Source organism: Salvelinus namaycush, chromosome 13, assembly GCF_016432855.1.
Source record: "Salvelinus namaycush isolate Seneca chromosome 13, SaNama_1.0, whole genome shotgun sequence".
NCBI classification, from domain to species: Eukaryota; Metazoa; Chordata; class Actinopteri; order Salmoniformes; family Salmonidae; genus Salvelinus; species Salvelinus namaycush.
The window spans coordinates 17,928,301-17,948,473 of NC_052319.1; positions in this window are offsets into that span (position 1 = coordinate 17,928,301).

Here is a 20,173-nt window from a genome sequence, read left to right on the forward strand (position 1 = left end):
ATGCCACTACTTTCTGCCCTTGTCTGTTTTCACAGATCTCTATGGTTCTGTGTGTGAGTCTCCATTGCTCTTTGAGATTAGAAGCTACAGTTGAAGTCCTAAGTTTACATACACTTCGGTTGGAGTCATTAAAACTCGTTTTTCAACCACTCCACAAATTTCTTGTTAACAAACTGTAGTTTTGACAAGTCGGTTAGGACATCTACTTTGTGCATGACACAAGTAATTTTTCCTACAATTGTTTACAGACAGATTATTTCACTTATAATTCCTTGTATCACAATTCCAGTGGGTCAGAAGTGTACATACACTAAGTTGACTGTGCCTTTAAACAGCTTTGAAAATTCCAGAAAATGATGTCATGGCTTTAGATGCTTCTGATAGGCTAATTGACATCATTTGAGTCAATTGGAGGTGTACCTGTGGATATATTTCAAGGCCTACCTTCAAACTCAGTGCCTCTTTGCTTGACATCATGGGAAAATCAAAAGAAATCAGCCAAGACCTCAGAAAAAAAACTGTAGACCTCCACAAGTCTGGTTCATCCTTGGGAGCAATTTCCAAACCCCTGAAGGTACCACGTTCATCTGTACAAACAATAGTACGCAAGTATAAACACCATGGGACCACGCAGCCGTCATACCGCTCAGGAAGGAGACATGTTCTGTCTTCTAGAGATGAACGTACTTTGGTGCGAAAAATGCAAATCAATCCCAGAACTACATTTAACATTTACATTTAAGTCATTTAGCAGACGCTCTTATCCAGAGCGACTTACAAATTGGTGCATTCACCTTATGATATCCAGTGGAACAACCACTTTACAATAGTGCATCTAACTCTTTTAAGGGGGGGGGGGGGTTAGAAGGATTACTTTATCCTATCCTAGGTATTCCTTAAAGAGGTGGGGTTTCAGGTGTCTCCGGAAGGTGGTGATTGACTCCGCTGACCTGGCGTCGTGAGGGAGTTTGTTCCACCATTGGGGTGCCAGAGCAGCGAACAGTTTTGACTGGGCTGAGCGGGAACTGTACTTCCTCAGAGGTAGGGAGGCGAGCAGGCCAGAGGTGGATGAACGCAGTGCCCTTGTTTGGGTGTAGGGCCTGATCAGAGCCTGAAGGTACGGAGGTGCCGTTCCCCTCACAGCTCCGTAGGCAAGCACCATGGTCTTGTAGCGGATGCGAGCTTCAACTGGAAGCCAGTGGAGAGAGCGGAGGAGCGGGGTGACGTGAGAGAACTTGGGAAGGTTGAACACCAGACGGGCTGCGGCGTTCTGGATGAGTTGTAGGGGTTTAATGGCACAGGCAGGGAGCCCAGCCAACAGCGAGTTGCAGTAATCCAGACGGGAGATGACAAGTGCCTGGATTAGGACCTGCGCCGCTTCCTGTGTGAGGCAGGGTCGTACTCTGCGAATGTTGTAGAGCATGAACCTACAGGAACGGGTCACCGCCTTGATGTTAGTTGAGAACGACAGGGTGTTGTCCAGGATCACGCCAAGGTTCTTAGCACTCTGGGAGGAGGACACAATGGAGTTGTCAACCGTGATGGCGAGATCATGGAACGGGCAGTCCTTCCCCGGGAGGAAGAGCAGCTCCGTCTTGCCGAGGTTCAGCTTGAGGTGGTGATCCGTCATCCACACTGATATGTCTGCCAGACATGCAGAGATGCGATTCGCCACCTGGTTATCAGAGGGGGGAAAGGAGAAGATTAATTGTGTGTCGTCTGCATAGCAATGATAGGAGAGACCATGTGAGGATATGACAGAGCCAAGTGACTTGGTGTATAGCGAGAATAGGAGAGGGCCTAGAACAGAGCCCTGGGGGACACCAGTGGTGAGAGCACGTGGTGCGGAGACAGATTCTCGCCACGCCACCTGGTAGGAGCGACCTGTCAGGTAGGACGCAATCCAAGCGTGGGCCGCGCCGGAGATGCCCAGCTCGGAGAGGGTGGAGAGGAGGATCTGATGGTTCACAGTATCAAAGGCAGCCGATAGGTCTAGAAGGATGAGAGCAGAGGAGAGAGAGTTAGCTTTAGCAGTGCGGAGCGCCTCCGTGACACAGAGAAGAGCAGTCTCAGTTGAATGACTAGTCTTGAAACCTGACTGATTTGGATCAAGAAGGTCATTCTGAGAGAGATAGCAGGAGAGCTGGCCAAGAACGGCACGTTCAAGAGTTTTGGAGAGAAAAGAAAGAAGGGATACTGGTCTGTAGTTGTTGACATCGGAGGGATCGAGTGTAGGTTTTTTCAGAAGGGGTGCAACTCTCGCTCTCTTGAAGACGGAAGGGACGTAGCCAGCGGTCAAGGATGAGTTGATGAGCGAGGTGAGGTAAGGGAGAAGGTCTCCGGAAATGGTCTGGAGAAGAGAGGAGGGGATAGGGTCAAGCGGGCAGGTTGTTGGGCGGCCGGCCGTCACAAGACGCGAGATTTCATCTGGAGAGAGAGGGGAGAAAGAGGTCAAAGCACAGGGTAGGGCAGTGTGAGCAGAACCAGCGGTGTCGTTTGACTTAGCAAACGAGGATCGGATGTCATCGACCTTCTTTTCAAAATGGTTGACGAAGTCATCCGCAGAGAGGGAGGAGGGGGGAGGAGGGGGAGGAGGATTCAGGAGGGAGGAGAAGGTGGCAAAGAGCTTCCTAGGGTTAGAGGCAGATGCTTGGAATTTAGAGTGGTAGAAAGTGGCTTTAGCAGCAGAGACAGAAGAGGAGAATGTAGAGAGGAGGGAGTGAAAGGATGCCAGGTCCGCAGGGAGGCGAGTTTTCCTCCATTTCCGCTCGGCTGCCCGGAGCCCTGTTCTGTGAGCTCGCAATGAGTCGTCGAGCCACGGAGCAGGAGGGGAGGACCGAGCCGGCCTGGAGGATAGGGGACATAGAGAGTCAAAGGATGCAGAAAGGGAGGAGAGGAGGGTTGAGGAGGCAGAATCAGGAGATAGGTTGGAGAAGGTTTGAGCAGAGGGAAGAGATGATAGGATGGAAGAGGAGAGAGTAGCGGGGGAGAGAGAGCGAAGGTTGGGACGGCGCGATACCATCCGAGTAGGGGCAGTGTGGGAAGTGTTGGATGAGAGCGAGAGGGAAAAGGATACAAGGTAGTGGTCGGAGACTTGGAGGGGAGTTGCAATGAGATTAGTGGAAGAACAGCATCTAGTAAAGATGAGGTCAAGCGTATTGCCTGCCTTGTGAGTAGGGGGGGAAGGTGAGAGGGTGAGGTCAAAAGAGGAGAGGAGTGGAAAGAAGGAGGCAGAGAGGAATGAGTCAAAGGTAGACGTGGGGAGGTTAAAGTCACCCAGAACTGTGAGAGGTGAGCCATCCTCAGGAAAGGAACTTATCAGGGCGTCAAGCTCATTGATGAAGTCTCCAAGGGAACCTGGAGGGCGATAAATGATAAGGATGTTAAGCTTGAAAGGGCTGGTAACTGTGACAGCATGGAATTCAAAGGAGGCGATAGACAGATGGGTCAGGGGAGAAAGAGAGAATGTCCACTTGGGAGAGATGAGGATCCCAGTGCCACCACCCCGCTGACCAGAAGCGGGGTGTGCGAGAACACGTGGGCAGACGAGGAGAGAGCAGTAGGAGTAGCAGTGTTATCAGTGGTAATCCATGTTTCCGTCAGTGCCAAGAAGTCGAGGGACTGGAGGGAAGCATAGGCTGAGATGAACTCTGCCTTGTTGGCCGCAGATCGGCAGTTCCAGAGGCTGCCGGAGACCTGGAACTCCACGTGGGTCGTGCGCGCTGGGACCACCAGGTTAGAGTAGCAGCGGCCACGCGGTGTGAAGCGTTTGTATGGTCTGTGCAGAGAGGAGAGAAGAGGGATAGACAGACACATAGTTGACAGGCTACAGAAGAGGCTACGCTAATGCAAAGGAGATTGGAATGACAAGTGGACTACACGTCTCGAATGTTCAGAAAGTTAAGCTTACGTTGCAAAAAATCTTATTGACTAAAATGATATAGTACTGCTGGCTGGTGAAATAGGCTAGCTAGCAGTGGCTGCGTTGTTGACTTTGTTTGAAAGTGTAGCTGGCTAGGTAACCTCGACAATTACTCTAGACTACACAATTATCTTGGATACAAAGACAGCAAAGACAACTATGTAGCTAGCTAACACTACGCTAATCAAGTCGTTCCGTTGTAATGTAATAGTTTCTACAGTGCTGCTATTCGGTAGGAGTTGGCTAGCTGGCTAGCTAGCAGTGTTGACTACGTTACGTTAGAAGGAAGAAAATAGCTGGCTAGCGAACCTCAATAATTACTCTAAACTACACAATTATCTTTGATACAAAGACGGCTATGTAGCTAGCTAAGATCAAACAAATCAAACCGTTGTACTGTAATGAAATGAAATGAAATGTAATACTACCTGTGGAGCGAAATGTAATACTACCTGTGGAGCGAAGCGGAATGCGACTACTCGCTCCAACCCGGAAGTGCTTACCTTAACTACAGCAAAGGACCTTGTGAAGATGCTGGAGGAAACAGGTACAAAAGTATCTATATCCACAGTAAAACGAGTCCTATATCAACATAACCCGAAAGGCCGCTCTGCAAGGAAGAAGCCACTGCTCCAAAACCGCCATAAAGAAGCCAGACTAAGGTTTGAAACTGCACACGAGGACAAAGATTGTACTTTTTGGAGAAGTGTCCTCTGGTCTGATGAAACAAAAATAGAACTGTTTGGCCATAATGATCATCGTTATGTTTGGAGAAAAAAGGGGTAGGCTTGCAAGCCGAAGAACACCCTCCCGACCGTGAAGCACGAGGGTGGCAGCATCATGTTGTGGGGGTGCTTTGCTGCAGGAGGGACTGGTGCACTTCACAAAATAGATGGCATCATGAGGAAGGACAATTATGTGGATATATTGAAGCAACATCAAGACATCAGTCAGGAAGTTCATGCTTGGTCGCAAATGGGTCTTCCAAATGGACAATGACCCCAAGCATACTTTCTAAGTTGTGACAAAATGGCTTAAGGACAACAAAGTCAAGGTATTGGAGTGGCCATCACAAAGCCCTGACCTCAATCCCATAGAAAATTTGTGGGTAGAACTGAAAAAGCGGGTGCAAGCAAGGAGGCTTACAAACCTGACTCAGTTACACCAGCTCTGTCAGGACGAATGGGACAAAATTCACACAACTTATTGTGGGAAGCTTGTGGAAGGCTACCCGAAACGTTTGACCCAAGTTAAAAATTTGATGGCAATACTACCAAATACTAATTGAGTGTATGTAAACTTCTGACCCACTGGGAATATGATGAAAGAAATAAAAGCTGAAATAAATAATTCTCTCTACTATTATTCTGACATTTCACATTCTTAAAATAAAGTTGTGATCCTAACTGAGATAAAACAGGGAATTTTTACTGGAATGAAATGTCAGGAATTGTGAAAAACTGAGTTTAAATGTATTTGGCTAAGGTGTATGTGAACTTCCGACTTCAACTGTATGTAGCTATAGTACATAAAGCAAGATATATAGAGTGGAAGTCTAGGTAGGTCTATGAGCAGGTCACACAGCTGGAGTCATATATTGTAAATGAATGTGCCCTCTGCAGTGCTTCTCCTTGCTGCTCCACTGATATGACCCAAGTGGGAGTAGAGGGCACAGAGATAAATCACACATGTATCTATCCCTATGGTAGAGGACTATGTCTAGTCAGTTCGCTGCAGTCCTCCACTCTCTGGCTTGACAGAGAAACAAAAGAGAGAGAGGCCCAAACAGCAGGGCCAGGCCAGTATCTGGAGAAGTGTGGCTGCCCATAGAGCAGTGGTAAGATAGAGAGTACTGTACTGTACATGCACAAAGCAAAGCACACCAGAGCAGACCAGACCTTGGCTGTCAAGCAAGGGAGTGACTAGTTCACAATCAAGACTGACTTCAGGGTTGAGGGCAAAAAGCAAACTGTTGGTACAGTGTCAGTAAAAAATATATGACATTACAGTGTCACACCGAAAAGCTGAAAACAAAGCGCACACGTTTTTCAATCACTATCCAGATGGGAGCACTAATTATTGTTCCACTGTGATCTAAACTAGAGAATGGTTAGGTAGCTACAGTGATAACGCTTGTCCCAGATAGGCTTACCACACTGTTTTGTTCTAACAGTGTTCAATCTTGTCATAATAATGACTATATCCCTCTACCACCTTGTCTGGGATGACCATGACTATATAATTGATAGTCATATGTTTCAGTGCCATACATGCTCAGATTCCTAAACTAAGACAACATTATTTGCCAGCTTATTTGCTTGGCATGCCATATTTATGTTTACAATTATAGATATTTATCTGTCGGTAGAAGTTGAGAAAGACTGAGGGCAAGGTGTTTTCTCTTATTTGTGAGACATAAGTAACTGGTTCAGGTAGTGTAGTGAATACTGTATGTAATGAATACTGTATTGCAAAATTGTACTTATAATTTTTTAAGCAAAATTAGAATTACTAACATGTCATGCAGTAGCCAATAGATGTGAATATGTGCCATGTTTTACAATTACACTTATTTCTATGGGGATACATTCGAGTTCTATTGCAAAAATGTACACATCCCCACTTCATCTGCCTGTCCTGACAGTATGGACAATAACCAACATAGAGATTCAATATTATGTGAAGCCATAGATCTCTACACATATCAGTGATCTGCTTCACAGCATATTGGATCATCATTAAAGGCAATGTCCTTTCTCTTACTGTTTACCTTCGCTTAAACCTCATAGCAGTAATGCCAGCACGTTTCGTGTATACTGTACGTAAATTATTGTAAATACAAAACATGAAATGTGTACAAATGTTTAATACACTGTTTAGATAGAGGCTTCTAGCTGTAGCAAACCAATAGGAATAGCCAGACTTGACAGATGAATTGTTCTAGTGCTATTTGTTCTTTTCTAAATGATATATTATTATTAGATTATATTTACACTGTAAGTTCCGCTCCGCTTTGAGTTGATACACTGTAAACTTGTAAAGTGATAGTTTTCTTTATATCTTTCAGTACCATTCAAACATTTGGACACACCTACTTATTCAAGTTTTTTAAATTTTTAAAAACTATTTTCTACATTGTGGAAGAATAGTGAAGACATCAAAACTATGAAATAACACATGGAATCATGTAGTAACCAAAAAAGTGTTAAACAAATCAAAATATATTTTATATTTGAGATTCTTCAAAGTAGCCTCCCTTGATGACAGCTTGGCACACTCTTGGCATTATCTCAACTGACTTCACCTGGAATGCTTTTTCAACAGTCTTGAAGGAGTCCCCACATATGCTGAGCACTTGTTGGCTGCTTTTCCTTCACTCTGTGGTCCAACACATCCCAAACCATTTCAATTGGTTTGAGGTCAGGTGATTGTGGAGGCCAGGTCATCTGGCCTCCACAATCATCACTCTCCTTCTTGGTCAAATAGCTCTTACACAGCCTGGAGGTGTGTTGGGTCATTGTCCTGTTGAAAAACAAATGGTAGTCCGTCATTGTAAATAAGAATTTGTTCTTAACTGACTTGCCTAATTAAATACAAAATTTAGCTCTGGGTCTTCCTTTCCTGTGGCGGTCCTCTTTAGAGCCAGTTTCATCATAGCGCCTGATGGTTTTTGAGACTGCACTTGAAGAAATGTTCAAAGTTCTTGAAATTTTGCGGCTTGACTGACCTTCATGTCTTAAAGTAATGATGGACTGTCATTTCTCTTTGCTTATTTGAGCTGTTCTTGCCATAATATGGACTTAGTCTCTTACCAAATAGGGCTATCTTCTGTATACCACCCCTACACAACATAACTGATTGGGTCAAACCCATTACGATGTAAAGAAATTCCACAAATTAACTTTGAACAAGGCACACTTGTTAATTGAAATGACTACCTCATGAAGCTGTTTGAGAGAATGCCAAAGCTGTCATCAACGCAAAGGGTGGCTAGTTTGAAGAATCTCAAATATAAAATATATTTTGATTTGTTTAACACTTTTTTGGTTACTACATGATTCCATATGTGTTATTTCATAGTTTTGATGTCTTCACAATTATTCTACAAGGTAGAAAATAGTAAAAATAAAGAAAAACCCTTGAATGAGTAGGTGTGTCCAAACTTTTGACTGGTACTGTATATCAAGGATTGAGAGTGTGATCTGTTCACAGCTCATCTTTTCAACTCATCAACAGCACAGGCATTTGTATGGTCCCTTCCCCCACAAGATGACAGTCTCATAAGTCTTTAATGACTCAAAATGACAAAAGCACCGAGTTTAGACCGTTAAATTCCATCCAAATAAGCACATAAATAGGTGTTTCATATTATTTATAATAGATAAAGAAATTGTATACTTGCTAGATTGTGCTCTGATAATGTCTAATAATACTACTAGTATCATTCCTGGTCTTACATTGTTACATTTTGTCTGTGTTTACTGCTTAGAAGTATAACACTCACAATAACACTGACAAACTGTCTCAGCAGCTGAATTTATAGATGTTGAAAAGGATTGGAAAATCAAAACGGTACGTATACTCTCATGCCAGTCAGTGTATTAATTCCAGTGTATGATGTCATACAACTGAGTTGTGCTGTGTGTATTGTAAGGTGAATATACTATAGATGTGATAGATTGACTGATGCTATAGGAGCAATATTGATTTTGTATTTACTTCACTGTATGGATGTGTTTTCTCCTAAATGTTGCCAGATGATGTCTCGTAAAGCTGAATTCTTGCTAATCATCTCTGTTACAGTAATTCCCGATTCCTAAGCTGTGAAATCATTTCTAGATATGCGTTTAAGGATGTAAATGGCAGCAATTCTCTTTGAATGAATTGGCCCATGCGTTTGACTTCATAATAAGACAGACACAGGTATACATAGAAACACACAGGTAAGGTAGGGAAGCAGACACTAACACAAAAGCACAGTCTCACAGACAGTGTGCAATCATAGTGATGCCTTCTACTAATCATTTAATTAAGTTATATTATACAATAGCAATACAAGCCCTTTCCACTGCTTAGCTTGGACTGACACAAACTTAATCTTTAAAAGTAACATGCTTTTCAGCTTTTCTAAGACACACACACACACACACACACACACACACACACACACACACACACACACACACACACACACACACACACACACACACACACACACACACACACACACACACACACACACACACACACACACACACACACACACACACACACACACACACACACACTCTCTCTCTCTCTTCTTGACACATCTTAATGCAAAATACGCCTGTGAATAGTTTGAGAGTAGAATTATGTGTCTGATTGTAAATATTTCAATGGTATTACATATGATGTAAACACTATGTATATTTATGTAGGACACATACAGTATGTATATGACTATGTGGACCTCTGTCACAGAGGAAACGTTTTATTGAAAAATAAAGTTTTATCCTGCTCATTCATTAAGAATGTTGAGTCACTCCTTTCTTCCTACCTTTGCATAATTTACATTTGAATTAAATAATACAATAATACAAATGAAATAATAAATACATATACAAATAATTAAATAATACAAAACAAATATGGAAATTCTCGCCGGCGTTAGAAAAAGCTAAAGCATTACCTGGGGTATAATAATAATAATAATAATAATACAAATTCTTCTCCTCATGGACAGTGCAGATGAGTTTGTGCTGCCTGTACTTCCATTGTAAACCACACAGGGGGCAGCAGAGACAAGCTGATACAATTATTGGGCTGCAAGTCTTTTAAAAGCAGCTTTTGTAGATTTGCTTTTTTCTTGAAGTTAGGGTTAGGGTTATGGATAAAAGTAGAGTTATGGCTAGAGTTAGGGTTGAGCCTGGGTGTGGACATGAAGCTAGGGTTAGGGTTTAGGCTCAGGTTACGGCTGAACCAGGGTGTGGACGGGAAGCTAGGATTATGGTCAGAGTTGTGGTTGAGTATAGAGTTAGGGTTGAACCAGGGTGTGGACATAAAGTTAGGTCTAGGGCTGTGGTAGAGGGTTAGGGTTGAACCGGGTTGTGGACATGTAGCAGAGGAGGCTGGTGGGAGGAGGTATATGAGGAAAGGCTTATTGTAATGGCTGGAATGGAATAAATGGAACAGAGTCGAACGTGGTTTCCATATGTCTGATGTGTTTGATACTGTTCTATTTATTCCATTCCAGTCTTTACAATGAGCCCCTCCTACAGCTCCTCCCACCAGCTTCCTCTGACATGAAGCTAGGTTCGTGTTAGGGTTACGGCTAGGCTTAGGGTAGATTATATACAAAATAGATAAAGTGAACATAGAGCAGCAAGAGAATGAGAAAATTTACAGTGGATATACAAATTTACAGTATAAATATAGCAATATCTACACTCACTGGCCAGTTTTTTAGGTACACCCACCTAGTACCGGGTCGGACCCCCTTTGCTTCCAGAACAGCCTGAATTTCCGGGGCATTCTACAAGGTGTTGGACAATGCTGATGCGATGACATCACACATGTTGCTGCAGACAGGACGATGGTACATTCATTTTGTGAACAGCCCGTTCCATCTCATCCCAAAGATGCTCTTTTGGGTTGAGGTCTGGGCCCTGCTCAGGCCACTCAAGTATACTGAGCTCTCTGTGCCATGTTCCAGGCAATGTTTTTCCACTCCTCAATTGTCCATTGTTGGTGACTGCGTGCCCACTAATCGCATCTTCTTGTCTGATCTATTGCAATAGCCCATCCGTGACAAGGATCGAACAGTTGTCCGTTCCGAGATGCCGTTCTGCCCACTACTGTTGTACTGTGGTGTTATTTGTCTGTTTGTGGCCCGCCTGTTCACAGTTGTGCTAAGTTGGCTGGCTGTCCTTTGGGTGGTGGACCATTCTTGATACACACAGGAAAATGATTGAGCATGAAAAACCCAGTAGCGTTGCAGTTCTTGACACAAACCGGTGCGACTGGCCCCTACTAGCATACCCCGTTCAAAGGCATTTAAATATTTTGTCTTGCCCATTCACCCTCTGAAAGGCACACAATTTATGTCTCAATTGTCTCAAGGCTTAAAAATCCTTCTTTAACCTCTCCTCCCCTTTATCTACTCTATTTGAAGTGGATTTAACAAGTGACATCAATAAGGGATCATAGTTTTGACCTGGATCCACCTGGTCAGTCTATATCATGGAAAGAACAGGTGCTCTTAATGTTTTGCATATCAGTGTATGTACAGTTCAAAGATGGCTTCAATTGGTGTGCAGCATAGACTGCATAGTCTCTTAATGTCTCTGGTCCAGATGGCCGGTTGGTGATGCTCACAGCACGGGGAAAGAAACTGTTCAGGTGGCAGGTGGTTTTGGTCTTCATTGACCTGAACCGTTTGCCAGAGGAGAGTTTTAGGGAGAGGGGGTATTTTTCCTGCACACTTCCTTGCCCCGGAATCATACAGGTCCTTGATGGAGGGCAGGTGACAGCCGATGACCCTCTCCGCACACCAGACAATGCGTTGCAAATTTCCCTTGGAGCCGGCAGACGCATTACGAACCAGACGGTAATGGAAGAGGTGAGGATGGACTCTATGATTGAGAATGGACTCTATGATTGATGCGTAACTGGATCATGATTGACTGGGGGAAGGTTGTGTAGTGCTAGGGCAAAAACTAAAATGTGCACCCATTGGGTCCTGAGGACCGAGTTAGGGTGGTTAATACAAATATGTTTTGTGTGTCCAACTTCTAACCACTAGGTGGGAGCATAGGCCAGCACACAGTTAGCTTGAAGCAGGTTGGCCACTGCATAAGACACACAGCTCATTGAAAAGGGAAAGGGGAAGGGGGATATCTAATCAGCTGTCCAACTGAATGTATTCAACTGAAATGTGTCTTCCGCATTTAACCCAACCCCTCTGAATCAGAGATTGTACTTATGTAATCGAGTTGTATGCAACAACAAAGCTGGACAGTCAGAAGTCACAGAATGATGCTTTGGTACCTTGATACCTCATTTCTTTGGAATATCAGAAAGGATAGTATAACTACTACTGCAAGGTTTTAGCTGTTAGTTTTGGATATACTGATGAGAACTGCACCCGTGAAGGCACAAAATCTTCACCAAATTTTGCTCTGCATATAGTTCCCATATCGGCCTTCTTTATTTGATTATAAAACCATGAATATGATGTGACGTGTAATAAAGTGATAATATTGAAATGTTATAATATTGTGGTATTAAATTACTTAGCATTACAAAGATAGTTGTCTCATTACCAAAATGTTTGCTGTTAGGACAACCTTTATTGCACACTGAGTTAGTCCATGCAACTTATTATGTGATTTGTTAAGTAAACGTTTACTCCTGAACTTGCCATAACAAAGGGGTCAATACTTATGCAACCAATATGGGGCCCCGTGTGGCTCAGTTGGTAGAGCATGGCGCTTGCAACGCCAGGGTTGTGGGTTTGATTCCCACGGGGGGCCAGTACAAAAAAAAAAAAGTATGAATGTATGTACTTGTAAGTCGCTCTGGATAAGAGCGTCTGCTAAATGACTTAAATGTAAAAAATATATTTTAGTTACTTATTTGTTATTAATTTGTAAAAAGAATGTTTACATTATTTTTTACGTTGACATTATGGAGTATTTAGTGTAGATCAGTGACAAAAAAAAATCACAATTAAATCCATTTCAATCCCACTTTGTAACACAACAAAATGTGAAAGAATCCAATGGGGGGTGAATACTTATATGATAGGCAGTGTATCTCCCCAGACCCAATTATTCACACAAAGCCAGAATACATTCATATTGTGAACAGCATCATTGCTCTAGCTTAATTGCTGTTCTGCATTACATTAAAACCCAAACCGCAGATACGATGGTGTGACTCGGCTTCACAACAATGTTGATACAGTGTTCTCATGGAAACCAATGATTCTTGCCATACAGTTAAAAACCATTAAAGCAAACACCCATTAAAACTTTGTTCAAAGTTTAGCATATACCACTTAATGATTAAAGTTGGATACAGTGCACAGTACTTTAAGAGTGAGTGTGTCACTTTTGACGACGCAAATCTGGCCATTCCATATCCTTTTTTTTTATTTCAAAGTCTGTGGTCTTACTTACCTTCCTAAACGCTTGAATAAATCACCTGGAACCTCTGACTCATTCAAGTTATTACCCAAAGGAAAACATTTTGATATCGAACAACAATCATTAAAAACATACTGCATGCAAATCACTTAATTACCGAAACTGGTTGTCTGCCGTACCTACTGTATACTTGACAAAGCCACAAAATGTCAATTGGTTAAAAATGATCCTCAAAGGTCGATGATTCACATTCAGATTCACTTAAATTAAACATTTACTGCCGGATATGTACAGTGGCTCCTTTGTTTTCTCACACAATCACCTTGTTATCCCTGTGATTTTTATATCTGCTCGCCCTTTTATCCCCATCGCCATCCTTTCAGCCCTAATTGCTGGTAGAGTATGTTAGTGTAATCACTGGTATGCTATGTCTAGCTTAACATCTGGCTAGAAATTAATAAGGAAATTATCTCAACAGAGAACAATGTCCTCATGTGTGCTACCTATATCCTCCCAATAGAATCCCCATACTTTAATGATGACAGCTTCTCCATCCTAGAGGGGGAGATCAACAATTTCCAGGCTCAGGGACATGTACTAGTCTGTGGCGACCTAAATGCCAGAACTGGACAAGAACCCGACACCCTCAGCACACAGGGGGACAAACACCTGCCTGGAGGTGACAGCATTCCCTCCCACATACAACCCAGACACAACTACGTCAACATAACCAACAAAAACGGGTCACAACTCCTGCAGCTCTGTCGGACACTGGGTATGTACATAATCAATGGTAGGCTTCAAGGGGACTCCTATGGTAGGCACACCTATAGCTTACTGACCTCAACCCAGAGTCTCTTAAAGCATTCACAGTCAGCCCACTGACACCCCTATCAGATCAAAGCAAAATCACACTCTACTTGAACAGAGCTATGCTCAATCATGAGTCATCAAAGCTAAAGGAACTGAATAATATTAACAAATGCTATAGCTCATAGAAAAGTAGGGTGGAAATCTACCAAAAAACAATTAGGCAACAACAAATTCAGTTCCTTCTAGACAATTTCCTGTACAAAAGGTTTCACTGTAATAGTGAAGGCGTAAACGTGGCAGTAGAAAACCTAAACAGTATATTTGACCTCTCAGCTTCCCTATCAAATCTAAAAATGTCAAGCAGACAACCTAAGAAAATGAACAATAATGGCAAATGGTTTGATGAAGAATGCAAAAACCTAAGAAAGAAATTGAGAAACCTGTCCAACCAAAACATATAGAACCAGAAAACCTGAGCCTACTCCTTCACTATAGTGAATCACTAAAACGATACAGAAATACACTCCGGAAAAAGAAGGAACAGAACGTTAAAAATCAGCTCAATGTAATTGAAGAATCCATAGAATCTAACCACTTCCTGGAAAATTGGAAAACAAACAACAACACAAGGAGTTATCTATATTAAAAAACGAAGATGTATGGATGAACAACTTCTCCAATATTTTTGGCTCTATAACAAAGAACAAACAGCAAAAACATATACATGATCAAATACAAATCTTAGAATAAACTGTTAAAGACTACCAGAACTCACTGGATTCTCCAATTACATTGAATAAACTACAGGACAAAATACAAACCCTCCAACCCAAAAAGGCCTGTGGGGTTGATGGTATCCTAAATGAAATGATAAAATATACAGACCACAAATTCCAATTGGCTATACTTAAACTCTTTAACATCATCTTCAGTTCTGGCATCTTCCCCAATATTTGGAACCAAGGACTGAAAAGTGGAGACAAATTTGACCCCAATAACTACCGGGGGATATAGCAACCTTGGGAAAGTCTTCTGCATTATCATTAACAGCAGACTTAACAGCCAAAACAATGTACTGACAAAATATCAAATTGGATTTTTACCAAATTACCGTACGACAGACCAAGTATTCACCCTGCACACCCTAATTTACAAACAAACAAACTAAAACAAAGGCAAAGATTACCACAGGTAGCCTAGTGGTTAGAGTGTTGGACTAGTAACCAAATGGTTGCAAGATTGAATCCCCGAGCTGACAAGGTAAAAATAAATCTGTCGTTCTGCCCCTGAACAAGGCAGTTAATCCACTGTTCCTAGGCCGTCATTGAAAATAAGAACTTAACTCTTAACTGTCTTGCCTAGTTAAATAAAGGTAAAATAAGATTTTAAAAAAATAAATAAATACATATACCAATAGGTGCCCTTCTTTTCGAGGCACTGGAAAACCTCCCTGGTCTTTGTGGTTGAATCTGTGTATGAAATTCACTGCTGGACTGAGGGACCTTACAAATAATTATGTGGTGTACAGGGATGGGGTAGTCATTCAAAAATCATGTTTAAAACAATTATTGCACACAGAGTGAGTCCATGCAACTTATATGACTTGTTAGGAGTTTTTTTTTTACTCCTGATCATATTTAGGCTTGCCATAACAAAGGGGTTGAATGCTTATTGACTCAAGACATTTCAGCTTCTCATTTTTTATAAATTTTCAAAACAACTTTCAATAAACATAATTCCCTTTTGACATCATGGAGTATTATGTGTAAGCCAATGACAAAAAAAATCACAATTTAATCCATTTTAATTTCAAGCTGTAGCACAACAAAATGTGGATAAAGTCAAAGGGTGTGAATAATTTTTGAAGGCACTGTAAGAGAGAGAGAGAGAGAGAGAGAGCGAGAGAGAGAGAGAGCACATACTATAAAATAATAGAATATAATAAAACACCTGATAGAATGTGCAAGCAAATACTCACAATGATTACAGTTGTTCCGTGCACAGGATGTACCAGACTATTAAATCTGGTCTCAGAGTATTTCGTATTATTTGGTAAGTAAATCTAAGACACGTTAGATTTACTAATGTTTCCTATGGTACAGCATGTATTAATTTGTGGATGTCCAACAACCATTCTGTATAATATTTTACTAATAAAAATTAGTATGATATGTTACAAATTTGCTAAATGCATGATATGTTAAGAATTCCAATGCTCATGTTAGCTAGGTGGCGAATGCTAGGAGTTTTGGTTGGGGGTTAAGGTTAGGTTTAAGGTTAGGAGTTAGGTTAAAGGGTTAGGGTTAGGGGAAGGGTTCGCTTCCATGCTTAGTAGTTGCAGCAAAGTAACTAAAAAGTAGTAAGTAGTTGCAAAGTTGCAAATGAGATAAAATGCTGAAGTTGTCCGTGATGAGATTCGAACACACAACCTTTGGGTTGCTAGACGTTCACGTAATACGCCTACCTATCCACCCCGACCAACCACCCATATTTTGTTTTAGCCTTAATTAAGTAACCTTCTGTCTCATGTAAGCATACCAAACATAACACAAAAGAGCTGATTTGTGAGTCCTGGATTTAAATGTCTAGTCTATGAGACCAGGCTGGACTATTGTAAACTGTAGGCTGTTTCACATGAAAACAAACAAATGAAAGTGTGATATAATATCTTATTACATTGGGTAAAATGGATGCCCGATACTTCATTCAGATGCAAAACCACAAAAAAACATGACTCTACTGCTGTGTTCAATATAGTACATTTACAGGCTACACATCTACAGTAATCATTATACAGAATTCTATAGAGCACGCGTATGCAGTGTCATACCAAGGATCACTTTGCTATTTCATTTTGAATTTGAAGACCCCTTGAAGTATCAAAAACAAACATAACATTTTTTTATTAATTAAACATTTTATTTGACCTTACTGCTATTAGCCTATACAAACGTAGAATAACAGATTTACTACATGAAACAACAGAGTCCCCAAATTTTTTTTATAGAAGTTTGTTCTGAAGTGTCTGCGATATATCTGCGAGATATAAGATAGATCAGGAAACATTGGTTATTTTTCTACATGTATTTAACCCCTTATTTTTGGTACTAAACAGTCTAAGCCCTGTCTAAGCCTGGATAGGAAATTGTTTTACTAAGGATAATTTAGCTATTTCATTTTGAATTTTAAGACACCTTGAAGTGTAAAATACAAATATAAAAATGATTTAATGAAACATTTAATTTGGCCTTACTGCTATCAGCTCATACAAACACATTGAATAACAGAATCACTACATGGAACAAAGACCAGCCACCAATAATACATCAGTGGTATTCTGAGATCTTTAAAATGTTATCACTTGAGAAAATGAGTGCTATATTTAGGAACAAGGAAGGAGATGTCCATACATTATGTGACCCCTTTTTGCTATCTCTTCCCCCAAATCTTGCACATACCCTAAGAAGTGTCAATATATAAATGAAATTAATTTATGGGTCAACTTGAACCCGGTCGCTTGCTTGTTGAAAATACATATCTTGTTGTGTAGGCCTCGATTGTCACGCCCTGACCATAGTTTGCTGTGTATGTTTCTATGTTTTGTTTGGTCAGGGTGTGATCTGAGTGGGCATTCTATGTTGTTTGTCTAGTTTGTCTATTTCTATGTGTTTGGCCTGATATGGTTCTCAATCAGAGGCAGGTGTTTGTCGTTGTCTCTGATTGGGAGTCATATTTAGGTAACCTGTTTTGTATTGTGGTTTGTGGGTGATTGTTCCTGTTCGTGTGTTCCTGTTTCTGTGTTTGTTCACCATACAGGACTGTTTCGTGTTTGTTAGTACATTCGTTATTTTGTTTGTTTGTTTCAAGTATTCTAAATACATATGAATACTCACCACGCTGCGTATTGGTCCGATATCTCCTACTCCTTCTCAGACGAGGAGGACGAAGAACACCGTTACATCGATACTTTGTTACGGGTATTTAACACACTACAGCCATGCATTTTATGACAGTCAAATGATTAAAGGTATGTAAGGAAAATAAATAATAATAATGTTAGTGAAATTCATGAGAAAAAAAACATTTAAGTAATGAAAAATGAAGAGCAGAACACTGAAAGGGAATGTATAACTTCTACAGTGCCTTGCAAAAGTATTCATCCCCCTTGGCATTTTTCCTATTTTGTTGCATTACAACCTGTAATTTAAATAGATTTTTATTTGGATTTCATGTAATGGACATACACAAAATAGTCCAAATTTGTGAAGTGAAATGGAAAAAATTACTTGTTTTAAGAAATTCTAAAAAATAAAAACGGAAAAGTGGTGCGTGCATATGTATTCACCTCCTTTGCTATGAATCCGCTAAATTAGATCCGGTGCAATCAATTACCTTCAGAAGTCACATAATTAGTTAAATAAAGTCCACCTGTGTGCAATCTAAGTGTCTAATGGTCTCAGTATATATACACCTGTTCTGAAAGAGTCCCGGAGTCTGCAACACCACTAAGCAAGGGGCATCACCAAGCAAGTGGCACCATGAAGACCAAGGCGCTCTCTAAACAGGTCAGGGACAAAGTTGTGGAGAAGTACAAATCAGGGTTGGGTTATAAAAAAATATCCAAAACTTTGAACATCCCACGGAGCACCATTAAATCCATTATTAAAAAATTGAAAGAATATGACACCACAGCAAACCTGCCAAGAGAGGGCCGCCCACCAAAACTCACGGACCAGGCAAGGAGGGCATTAATTAGAGAGGCAACAAAGAGACCAAAGATAACCTTGAAGGAGCTGCAAAGCTCCACAGCGGAGATTGGAGTATCTGTCCATAGGATCACTTTAAGCTGTACACTCCACAGAGCTGGGCTTTATGGAAGAGTGGCCAGAAAAAAGCCATTGCTTAAAGAAAAAAATAAGCAAACGCGTTTGGTATTCGCCAAAAGCATGTGGGAGACTCCCCAAACATATGGAAGAATGTACAGTAGTTCCTCCTTTAAAAGTTGCGTCATACTGCGGCACACCCTGCGTGCTGCTGCAGCATTCTGTGGCAAGTCATTAAACCTCTTGACGCTAGGGGTCAGATTATTATAATTTTTTAAAAATAACTTTCCCAAGGTAAACAGACTATTTCTCAGGTCCAGATCGTAGAATATGCATATAATTTACAGATGAGGATAGAAAACACTCCAAAGTTTCCAAAACTGTCAAAATATTGTCTGTGAGTATAACAAAACTGATTCTGCAGGCGAAAACCTGAGAAAATCTAACCCGGAAGTGATTTAAAAAAAACAATAATCTGTGTTTCCTGGCCCGTCTTTCTTCCATTTAAAGGGGTATCAACCAGATTCCTTTTCCAATGGCTTCCTCAGGCTGTGACCAGGCTTTAGACATAGTTTCAGGCTTTTATTTTGAAAAATTTGCGAGATTTTTCAAAACTAGTCAGGTGTCCTCTGATTAGTTCCTGCGCGCGAGAGGGGTAGCTCTCCATTTTCTTTCTCTCTTTTATTTAATAGGTTACGGTCCGGTTGAAATATTATCGATTATGTATGTTAAAAACAACCTGAGGATTGATTATAAAAAACATTTGACATGTTTCTACGAACATTACGGATACTTTTTGGAATTTTCGACAAACGGAACGAGGCTTTGGTTTTCTGAACATAACACGCAACCCAAATTGTGTTTTTTTGTTATAAAAGTAATATTTATCGAACAAAAATAACATTTGTTGTGTAACTGGGAGTCTCGTGAGTGCAAACATCCGAAGATTATCAAAGGTAAGTGATTCATTTTATTGCTTTTCTGACTTTCGTGACCAAGCTAACCAAGCTAATATAAGGCTAACTGTTCTAGCATTGATTGATACACTCACAAAAGCTTGGATTGCTTTCGCTGCAAAGCATATTTTCAAAATCTGACACGATAGGTGGATTAACAACAAGCTAAGCTGTGTTTTGGTATATTTCACTTGTGATTGCATGATTATAAATATTTTTAGTAATATTTTTGAATCTGATACGTTTGGGAATTTTCTTCTGCCTTTCAGGACCGGAACGAGGCTGTAGTTTTCTGAACATAACGCGCAACCCAAATGGTGTTTTTTTGTTATAAAAGTAATATTTATCGAACAAAAATAACATTTATTGTGTAACTGGGAGTCTCGTGAGTGCAAATATCTGAAGATTATCAAAGGTAAGTGATTAATTTTATTGCTTTTCTGACTTTCGTGACCATGCTAATTTGGGGCTAGCTGTTGTAGCATTGATTGATACACTCACAAAAGCTTGGATTGCTTTCGCTGCAAAGCA